Source organism: Microtus ochrogaster, chromosome 17, assembly GCF_000317375.1.
Source record: "Microtus ochrogaster isolate Prairie Vole_2 chromosome 17, MicOch1.0, whole genome shotgun sequence".
Taxonomy (NCBI): domain Eukaryota; kingdom Metazoa; phylum Chordata; class Mammalia; order Rodentia; family Cricetidae; genus Microtus; species Microtus ochrogaster.
In genome coordinates this window covers 33,696,031-33,706,643 of record NC_022019.1, presented here as the reverse complement: position 1 = coordinate 33,706,643, position 10,613 = coordinate 33,696,031, and the positions used below count along the sequence as shown (strand labels likewise).

The window sequence follows — 10,613 nt, the reverse complement described above, 5'->3', positions numbered from 1 at the left end:
AGTCACGTTAGAACATCCCCAGGAACCTGTGATGGACATTTGTAGTCACGTTAGAACATCCCCAGGACCCTGTGATGGACATTTGCAGTCACGTTAGAACATTCCCAGGGCCAGGGCTGTGGCTCAGGCAGTACCGAGTTTGCCCAGCGCACACAGAGTCCTGGGATTTAGTCCCTAGCACTGCACAGACTGGACAGGACGGTACATGCCTGTAATCCTAGTACTTGGGAAACAGGCAGGAGCGTCAGGAACTCAAACCACCTGTGATACAAAATGAATTTGAGAGCAGCCTGGGATACAAGAGACTCCATTAAGAAAATTCATCCATCTTAGTCAGTGTTCTATTGCTGTGAAGAGACCATGGCCACGGCAACTCTTATAAAAGAAAACATTTAAAGCACAAAGCTCATTGCCATCTCATACAGCAAAATACATTTAGTCCATCTCTCAGGCTCTTGGTCTTAATAATTTCATCAATGTCTAAAAGTCTCTGTCAGACTTAATGCAAACTCATAGCTGGCTTTCAGCCATGCTAAACGGGAAAGGATCACCTACACCAACACAGCACAGCATATGAAAACAGTTCCCTTCCAAAGGCAAGAACAGGAAGGAGTGAGGCCAAAAAAGAATAGACCAGAGGCCACACTCAGCAGAACAAGCACTACCCCTGCTCCCCATGCCTGGTGTTCAGGGCACACATGGTCTCACACTGACTTGAGGTTTACTGGGCAGCCCTGGCTCCATCCACTGTTGAGTTCCCCGTTCCTGTCACTGACAACAACAACACCTGCTCAGGGACTGCTGTCTATGACTCAGCCTTGCCACGCTGCCTGGCCTCCCAGACTTCCCTTTGAAATGAGTAGAAACTTCCATGAGTCTGAAACGCCTGAATTCTGCCTGCCTACACCACAGCGATGGTGCCAAGCTCTGCTGCCAACTGGAGCAGTAGATGGCCCTCCATGGACCTGGGGAAGTAGCTCCCTGGGCATCCCTGTGTAAGCAGGGAGCCTGGAGACTGTCTTAGCTAGGGTTTCAGTACTGTGAAGAGCCACCATGGCCAAAGCAATGCCTACATAGGGAAACGCTTCACTGGGGCTGGCTTACAGGTCAGAGTTCAGTCTACTATTGTGAGAGCAGGAAGAATGGTGTCATACAGGCAGACATGGCGCTGGAGAGCGATGTCAGGATTCTGCAGGCCACGGGAAGAAAGAGACACTGGGCCTGGCTTGAGCATCTGAAACCTCCAAATTCACCCCCAGTGACACAACACCTCCTCCAAGGCCACACCTCTCAACAGTGCCCTTTCCATTCAGACCACCACCAAGTCTTTCAGATGGGTCTACAATTTTAAATTTTACATCCTGGACAGCTGGGGTTGGGTCTGGTCAGTTCCTACCACACTGCGATGGCTATTCTTGGTTGTCAACTTGACTACATCTGGAATTAACTAAAACCCTATGAGGGATTTTTTCTTTTTTCTTTCTTTCTTTTTCCTCCCTCCCCCCTCTCTCTCTTGATTTTTTGAGAGAGGATTCCTCTGTGTAGCCCTGGCTGTCCTTGAATCACAGAGATCCGCCCGCCTCTGCCTCCCGAGTGTTGGGATTAAAGGTGTGTGCCACCACCGCCACATGCTTCCTAGATCCTGGTAAAAAGTGCCTGGCGTCTTTGAAAATGCCATTGATTTAACAACCACATCCTTTATGTCTACAACTTTCTACACTACTTTTTAGGCCAGACTGCACAGTTTTCAAATCCTTCTGCTCAGCTTTTTTGCTTGCAATTCTCACTGCAAATCTGGTTAAAAGTGGGCAAAAAAGGCCAGGCTTCAGCCAGAGTACCATGCTATTTTGAAATTTCCTTCACCAAATTAATTAGTTACTTTAAAACTTAGCTTCAAAGTCTTAGGACTTGGAAAAGGAATTCAGACAAGTTATTTGTCCAATGGTCACATAAATCCCCCCATCCCGATTCCCAGTACTGCACGGCTGGCCTTGACTGTGCCCTTACTGGCATTCTCATCCTTCAGGCTTCCTCCAGCCCCCTTCCCCAAACTTTCTAATTCTCCCCATCACCCAGCTCCACACACTTAGGATTTAGTCACAGCAATGGCACTATTTTCAGTACTAAACTGGCTGATCTTTGTACCTGTAACCAGATCACCTGGTAGAAGCTCAAGGCTACTGGGCTCAGAGGTCTAGGCCACGGTCACTTTGCCCCCTTGTGCCTGGACAGAACATTATGGTCGTGTATGTGGCAACCAGGAGGCAGAGGATGAAACCAGAAGGAGTCAGGGACGAAATACCCAAGAACCCGTCCCCTCACAGGGACGGAACAGCCAAGGATCTGCTCCCCTACAGGGACAGAACAGCCAAGGATCTGCTCCCCTACAGGGACGGAACAGCCAAGGCCCAGCTCTCCCAGTGTCCTGCTCCATCCAGTGAGATCTCACTCGCTAAAATTTCTAGAACCTACGGAAATAGTGCTACCAACTAGGTGGTGAAGTTTTAATACTTGAGCTTACACTGAAATTCATATTAAACTGTGACAGTGTGTCTCAGGTTCCAGTGCTTTGTACCCCAGTCCTCATTTTCTCATTTGTACCATCTGAAAACGTGGTAGCCAGAGTAGCATGCAACTCCATGGTGTGTGTCTGTGTGCACGTGCATTCGTGTGTGGACGCATACATACACATACTTCTGTAAAGAGTTCACAGCATGTAAACTGCCAGTTTGGCTGAAGCCTGCTAAAACTTGACTATTTTCACCTGACACACTCAGGCTGGGTTTCTCAAACCCTACAGTGACCGTCTAGGTAAGACAACTGTGCGTGTCTGGCTGCTTTCCAGTCAACCCGAAGGAGTTACTTCTCATTCGAATGCTGCTGTCAATCATCCTTATCAAACCTGTATCTCCCCAGTATGCTTAGCAAACCTCCAAACTTCATTTGAATCATTATTGAAGACAGTGTTTAAACAAGTTAGATCAAAGATAGAGCCCTGAGCCAACAAGCAACTTCTATGTTCAGTGGTTAATCGAGTTCAAACGCAAGTCATTTTGTTTCTACCCTCCATCCCACAGGTGGAGGACATCTCCATAGTGACGAAAAGTTGCCCCTCTCAGTGACATCTCTGTCAACAGGGTTATTCTGGTACCCTCAGCCCACAGAGAGAGAGAGTCTTCTGACATTTGCACGTCACCTAGTTCTAATCTGGTTCATGCTGTCAGATACCAAATTTGCCATTTAGATTTCTAGGCTATTCTCTCCTTCCCTTGGGGCCTTTTACAGTGGGCGCTACTGCCCACCCACCCTCTCCAGCTCCCATCAGCTTGCGTGAGTGACAAGGGGCGGGGGAGCTTGTGGGACACAAGTCACAGGAGAGAAAAACCTGCCTGATGTCTCATTTCAGCCTTGGGTTCCAATGACACCTTAAGGTGGTTCTCTGCACTGTCTCTGGGCCAGCCATAGTTGGGTGGTTCCAATTTGCTTTGTGTGTTGTCTATGAACATGTTTCCAATGCTTCCAACAACTAGGCTGCTCCTGATGACTGAGTTGTGTGGGAAAGGCCCCTCTTCTATGCGTGTTGTCATCCTAAGTACTTCAGGCATGGCTGTGGATCACTTGTGTTTGTACCTGGCCAGGAGCAGGTCTATGTGCTGCTGACAGGCAGTTGTCTCAGGGGGCTGACAAGGGTGGGCACCGATGTCTGGCCACAGCTTCTACCTGGTACCTGAGTTTTCCCTGTACTGATGATGCACGTGAGAATCCAGAAGATGCAGGTACAAGATATGAGATGCACAGTGGCAGGCAGCTCAGACTGCATGGGAGCCCTGGGGTCTGGGGCACTAGGCTGCCCTGTAAACAGCGTCTGGCATGAGAACGAAAGCTTTGTGTGCAATCTCCCGCGATCGCTCCTGTCAGACGTGAACAACCACGTGTCCACCAGTGCTGGTTTGACAAGTGAGCTGGGTTTTTCACAGGTCTTTGCTGAAGAGTCTTGTCCTGCTAAAGGTGAGCAGCAAGCTTGGTGCTTCAGACGCTGTGGTCAGCGGCCAAGTGCCCGTGACTGCATCTGGCTGCCATACTTATGTGTTTTTCTGGGCTAAGACAAGTGTGTCTGGTGTTCTCACTGCTGACGGCCTGGTACAGTCTTATCAGACAGACCTTGAGGGCCTGCCCTGAAAGCTACAGTAAAGGGGGTAGTTGGCAACAGACGATGACTTCACCAAGGTCTCGGACCAGGTCAACCTCTCCCCACCAGGAGGAAGGCTTGACATGCCCTGTAGCCCAGCACGGGTTAGATGAGGGCTGATGGTGACGTGGTCAGGCTCAGAGATGTGAGCTCCTTAAGGAATAAAGACACCGAGAACTCCGCACAGCCACCAGCAGGCCCCACACGCTGCATCCAAGTCATTACCAGACACCAGGTTGATAGCAATCTGTATGGGAAACTTAGAAAATGCCCCATGGGAGTTTTCTGAAAAGCTGTTTCCATCTTTGCTGTCTCTCTCAGCCCACTGGGTACCTCCCTCCTGCTCTGGCGCCACGGGACGCACTGTCTAAAACCACTGCCAACTGCCAGCTTAGCATGCAATGAGGGTTCTAGTCCAAATTCTAACCCACCCTCTGCTCAGCTTCGGTAAGAATGCAACCACAGGTGATTAATGCTCAACAAGGCTACTCAGCTGTCTCGGCCTCTATCTGTGTATCTGTCTGTCTGTCATCTCCCTATCATCTATCCATCATCTGTCTGCCTATCTATGTACCTATTTATCTAATCTATTTTTGAGACAAGGTGTTGATACACAGCCCTGGCCTTAAACTGTGCAGTCCAAGGGGGCCCCAAGCTTGCAGCAATCCTGTGCCTCAGGCTCCCGAGTGTGGGGGCTACAGGTACAAGGGACCACACCAGCTTCTTCTCAGTCTTGTGGAATATCCAATGCTTATTTTCTGTGACTGAGGCAAGGGCTTGAGACAACAGAATTTACAGGGCACCCAGGGAGCCTCCTCTCTCCTCCTCCCTGGGTTGAGTCCCACTGAGACGGGACCATGAGTCCAGCCAGCTGCCTGTTGTCACAGCCCACTGCTGGCGTCAGTGGCCTGCTCAGCCTCCTGTGACGTGAGGAAGCCTTGTGGCTGGCTGACCCAAGAAAGGGGACACGATTGGAACTGCAGCCACCAAAGGGCACTGTCACTGTCAGCTGACAACAGGTAGACCATACTTTTCCCTCCTACATGTTCTTCGGAAGACAGACCACACTGCGAGGGAGGAAACAGATACGCAGACACGGTTCTTTCCTAGTTTTTCTTAAAAAAAGAAAAAAAAGCCGGGCGGTGGTGGCGCACGCCTGTAATCCCAGCACTTGGGAGGCAGAGACAGGCGGATCTCTGTGAGTTCGAGGCCAGCCTGGTCTACCAAGGGAGTTCCAGGACAGGCTCCAAAGCTACACAGAAACCCTGTCTCGAAAAACCAAAACAAAAAAACAAAAAAAAAAACAAAAAAAAAAAACAAAAAAACAAAAAAAAAACAACTTATTTTTCCAAATACCTTTGATGACCTCTTCACATCTCCCCATTTCAGTATAATTGCCTTATTCTCCAGGCCCAGCTCACCTCCTGTGACACAAGTCAAATGAGACAGTCCCTCATCCCAACAAGACAAAGCAACACCTTCAATGACAACGGCTTGGTTTGCTCAACAAAGCTGTGGTTTTCTTTAACTTCCCTTTAGCTAAGAGTGTCAAAAACAAATGGTGTTTTGGGTTTTAACTTCCCAAATTCTGGTGCGTATAGCTTGCGATGCCCACCAGATAGCGGCCCCACCCCGTGCACAGCTGGGCGCCCCTGTGCCAGCTCATGAGCACTCTGATGTGACAGGCACGGCAGCACTTGTTACCTGCCAGTGCCAGCTTCCTCCCCAGCGCTGCCCTGAACGTCCCTTGTGGGGATGCAGCTCTTTCTCATCCTAATCTGACCCCCCTCACCTCCTGGCCAGCAACAAGGGTTCTCTGTTATTTACATCCCTGCTAGGGACCCGTGTCCACGGCTGAGCACGCAGCAGGTCCTCGGCAAAGGGCAACTCCATGCCCACGCCTGTCTTCCCAGCATCATCAGGGTGGGCAGTGCAGCCAGGCTGACTGCGGGCTAACGAAAATGAAGTCAGACATGACTGGGAAAGGAAGTGCGATTCCCCTTCTGTCAGCTTTGGTTCAGCATGTTTAGTGCATTTGTGTGGGACTACCAGAGAGCGCACCATTTAAGTGCAGGGATATTTGATATTTCCCTTCTTCCTTTGACTTACAAACAAACAAAAATATATAAATTTGACAAAATTTCATTATTTGTTACTTAAAACCTTATTCAGGGATCAAGATTATAATGTTTATTTATGGGCATGTGCCATGGTGTTGCATGAGGGTCAGAGGACCATTTGTGGGAGTCAGTTATTCGCCTTCCACCATGTGAGTCTCAGGGAACAAGCTGAGGTCATCAGGATGGTGACACTGATTTCTAGTTTTTAGAATGAGTGTGGTATCAGATACCTGGCCAAGCAAGCGGGATGGTGGCCACCCACCTCATGAGCTCACCGAGCAATGACCACTGCACCACGTGCCAGGATGGTGGGGGAGGGGCTGCAGAGAGTTAATGGTTGCTAGGGAGGAAAGCCATCTTTCTCCTGTGGTGCAGCCAGCAGTGCAGTGCACATGCTCCAGAAAACAGCTGCACCCCCGTGCTGATGCAAGCAGCCTTCATCCACTCAGCGGGAGAGGGACTTGTCCAGAGGGAGTGAGAGAGAACAAGAAGAAAGTTGGGTGGGGTATGATTGAGTACATTACGTACATGAATAAAATATTGAAGACTAAATAAGAATTATTAAAAAGAGGATACAGGGAGGGGAGGCCAGTCAGGAGCACTTGTGGCTACGGGAAAGGGATTATCTGATGAACTCTGCATGTTGGTGTATTCTCAGGCCACTCTGGAGCCTCTCTGCAGCTGCACCCCTCCCTCAGCATCTGTGGACCTGACTTGGGGTGCAGCTCTCATGAGAAGCACCCTCCTCCCCCCCATGGGCTGTGCAGCACTCCTTCAGTCCCTTATCACGGTGGTCTCCATCTCTGCCCTGCACACAGCACTGACACTCCGAGACCTCTTGACAATTCTAGGGACAGGCCAGGACTGATGTTCCTCACTGCATGCCTCCCTAAAGAAGGCAGGTGTGACATCCTGTCCCTTGGCTTCTTGGGGTCACCTTTAGATAGATACCCAGTGACGTAGGGCTCTACCTTCACCCCAGCCTCCTCCACGAATGCCTCTTTCAGGTATATGAAACGGAGCTGGGATACCATCCTCCAATGGGTGATGAACTGGCAAAGAGGCCATGGTTCTACTCACTGAAAACAGGGTGGGTTCTGAAAAACTTGGAAATGGCTGCATGCTAATTTGTGACATGACACCTTGATATACAAACATTTTCTTTGAATATTGGCTCACCAAGTCCATGGGTACAGTTCCCACTGACTGGGTTTGCTCGCACAACTCTCACTAAAATCCCTGGGCTCTGTGTGCATAGGAGGATTTTTTTTTTTTTTAACATTTTTCTGAGTTTAGAAAGTCACTGTTTTGTTTTTGGTTTTTTGAGACAGAACTTCTTTGTGTGTTACTGTTTCTTTGCTGTATTAAAATTACATGAGTCAAGGGTTAGAAAGGGGCTCGGTGGTTACAAGTGAACACGGCTCTTACAGAGACTACACCGTGCAGCTCACGACCACCGCAGGCCTCTGCACACACCCGCTCGCACACGTGTAGTACATGACAAGTCACATGACTCAGGTGAGAATGTAGTTCATCCTCAGCTCTGCAAAAGCAAACAACATGGAACTTTAACACTTAAAAAATACAAACGCACTTAACTGAAAAATTAATGATAAAAAGTGTGATCATATTTAAACGTGCTAATCACATTTCTGATAGTGATTTTACAAACTAATTGAGATCACACATCAATTACAACTTTCTGAACTTAACTGTAGTCTCTAGAAGTCAAGTCTTATTTTTCTAAGAGACAGGATCTCACTGGACAGCCCTGGCTAGCCCGGAACCTGCTGTGTAGAGCAGGCTCAGTCCTGGAAATCTACCGGTGCTGAGATTAAAGGGTGCACCACCACACCCCGCCAAAACCAGCTTTCCATTCTTCTACAACACTCCAAGAGTGTGCACGACAGTTATGGGCTGTGCGAACACTGACGGTCTGCCCCTGATCAGGAACATCGAGAGAAAGGCGTGACAGACGGTTGGAGAAAGGCAGGTTGACCTCAGTGTGTAAATTCTCACAACAACTGTGAGGGAGAGTTCACAGCTCCTACACAGTGATATTGACAACATGTTATCCTTAGCACTGTCATTCTGGGAGGATCAAGGGAAAACGACTCATTGGGGAAACCCCATAGACAATGACACATTTTCACATTCTCCTCTTCCTCCTTTTGATATCTTTCTTTCCTCTCCCCAAACTGCCAGAACCAAGAAACAGCTCACCTGTAGATACTTGAGGAATGTGACTCACAGCAGTCTTGGTGTCTGTTCTCACCCCTTGGGTGACTACTCTCTGTCATCACAAGGGTCTGATGAATGTAAACACCTGAGACATTTCCTCCTCACCTCTGGCTGGGGTGGTATTTGCCTATGGGATTGTTTTTGTTTGTTTGGTTTTTGGTTTTTTTGAGACAGGGATTCTCTGTGTAGTTCAGGCTGTCCTGGAATTGCTCTGTTAGACCAGGCTGACCTGGTCTTAAAGGTGTGTGTTGCCACCCCCAAAGAGAACTAACTGATAAAGAAGATGGGGCAGATGAACTCTGAGGCCAGGTGCAGGGCACGTCTCTAATCCCGGCACTAGAAGGCAGAGGCAGCAGGACCATGAACTGAGATCAGGATGGGCTTCAGAGTGAGGCCCTGTCTCTAAAAATAAAATAAGCAAATAAAAAGGAACTCTGGGTGTACATCTGGCCCTCTGCTGCTAAAACCTAGAGAGTTAGTGAAAGACAAGCCTAAAACAAGAAGCTGCCAGGCTAAGGGACCGACAGACCCAACCATTAGGTGAAGTCGTCGGGCAGGTCGACAGGTTTCTGGCAAAAGCCAGTTTGCTCTCTGTGCTCTGCTTGTGCCTGAAGATCTGAGAGCTCAGCTCCTGCCCCTGCGCCTGACAGCTAGACTCGCCGCTCGGACACTGTCAGCACAAATAAGCTCTTCTTCTATGCGGTCTTGACCATGGTGTGTTACCACAGCAACAGAAGTAACTGACAGTCGGGATGAGTGCGTGGGACCTGTTCCCAGTGGATTACACGGTATGACTCTTTTCACGTGGATCCTTGAAGCCAACGTCACCAATATGGCCGGTGGAATCCTCTGTGATGGTCTCTGGAGTCCTTGTGAGACGCCATCAGTCATGGATGGGCACAAGATGCTCCTCCGATGTTTCTTGTCACCCTACCATGGAATCTACCATGTCTCTAAAAATGCCAGCTTATTTCCGTGGGCAACACCAGAGCAGTGGGTGTGCTTGTCACTACTGGGACATCAAGAGCAAGGGCACAGTGTGTGGACATGTGTGCTTACACTCACTCCCACGCACACAGAAAACAATCATGCTGTGCACACACTGCTGACTTCATCCCAACCCCAGTTCTTGAACTACTATGAAAATAACCTACAAACAGGTTAAGATTCGTGTGAGGTTTTAATGCTGTCTCGGTGTATTCGGTTCAAAACTTACTAAAATTAACCCCCTCTTCAACATCATCATGTAACTCATCAGGATAAAGCTGGATCACGTTTCTTTGCAATTTTAAGACAGTTCCCTTTTTGGTAATTTACTTCTTGAATATGTAAAACATTAACATAATTTGAAATTATAAAAGTCAAAACCACACAAAGGAGCTACTCTCTTCCAAGATTCTGCTTCTCTCCCAACTCTCTGTAAGGAGCCCACTTCATCCATGTATTTTTTTTTTTTATTCTATTTTGGTGATGAGGTCTTGTTATGTGACCCAAGTTGTTCTGCAATTCAAGATCTTTTTGCCTTAGCCTCCTATATAGTAGGGTTACAGATGTGTGTGACAACACCCAGCTAAGGATGTGTGTATGTGCTCACACACGCGTGTATGCCCATGAAGAGATCAACCTTGGGTGTCCTTCATCAGCTGCTGTCCACCTTGTTTTCTGAGAGTCTTGCCAACTAGGCTAGTCTGGACTGCCGAACAAGTCCTTAGTCTTCCTAGGATTGAGATGACCAGTGCTGGCATTTTATACTCAGGGCCTCAGGCTTTCATGGCAGGTACTTTACCAACTATCTCTACAGCCCCAAAGTAAGCTTTGACTTCTTGTTGGTTCACACTTCATGCCTGCCTGCAATATGGATTAGACTAAGTACAGGTGTCACTGGTTAGCCTGCAATATGGATTAGACTGAGTACAGGTGTCGCTGGTTAGCCTGCAGTATGGCTTAGACTGAGTACAGGTGTCACTGGTTAGCCTGTGGTATGGCTTAGACTGAGTACAGGTGTCGCTGGTTAGCCTGTGGTATGGCTTAGACTGAGTACAGGTGTCGCTAGTTAGCCTGCG

General features: G+C 48.5%; 1 protein-coding gene across 1 annotated transcript in view; it reads right to left on the bottom strand.

Moving 5' to 3' along the window:
* The window catches only part of Ubac2 (UBA domain containing 2), a 157,337-nt gene that overhangs the window by 4,352 nt on the left and 142,372 nt on the right, over positions 1-10,613 (bottom strand). The gene's annotated exons all lie outside the window — the stretch shown is intronic.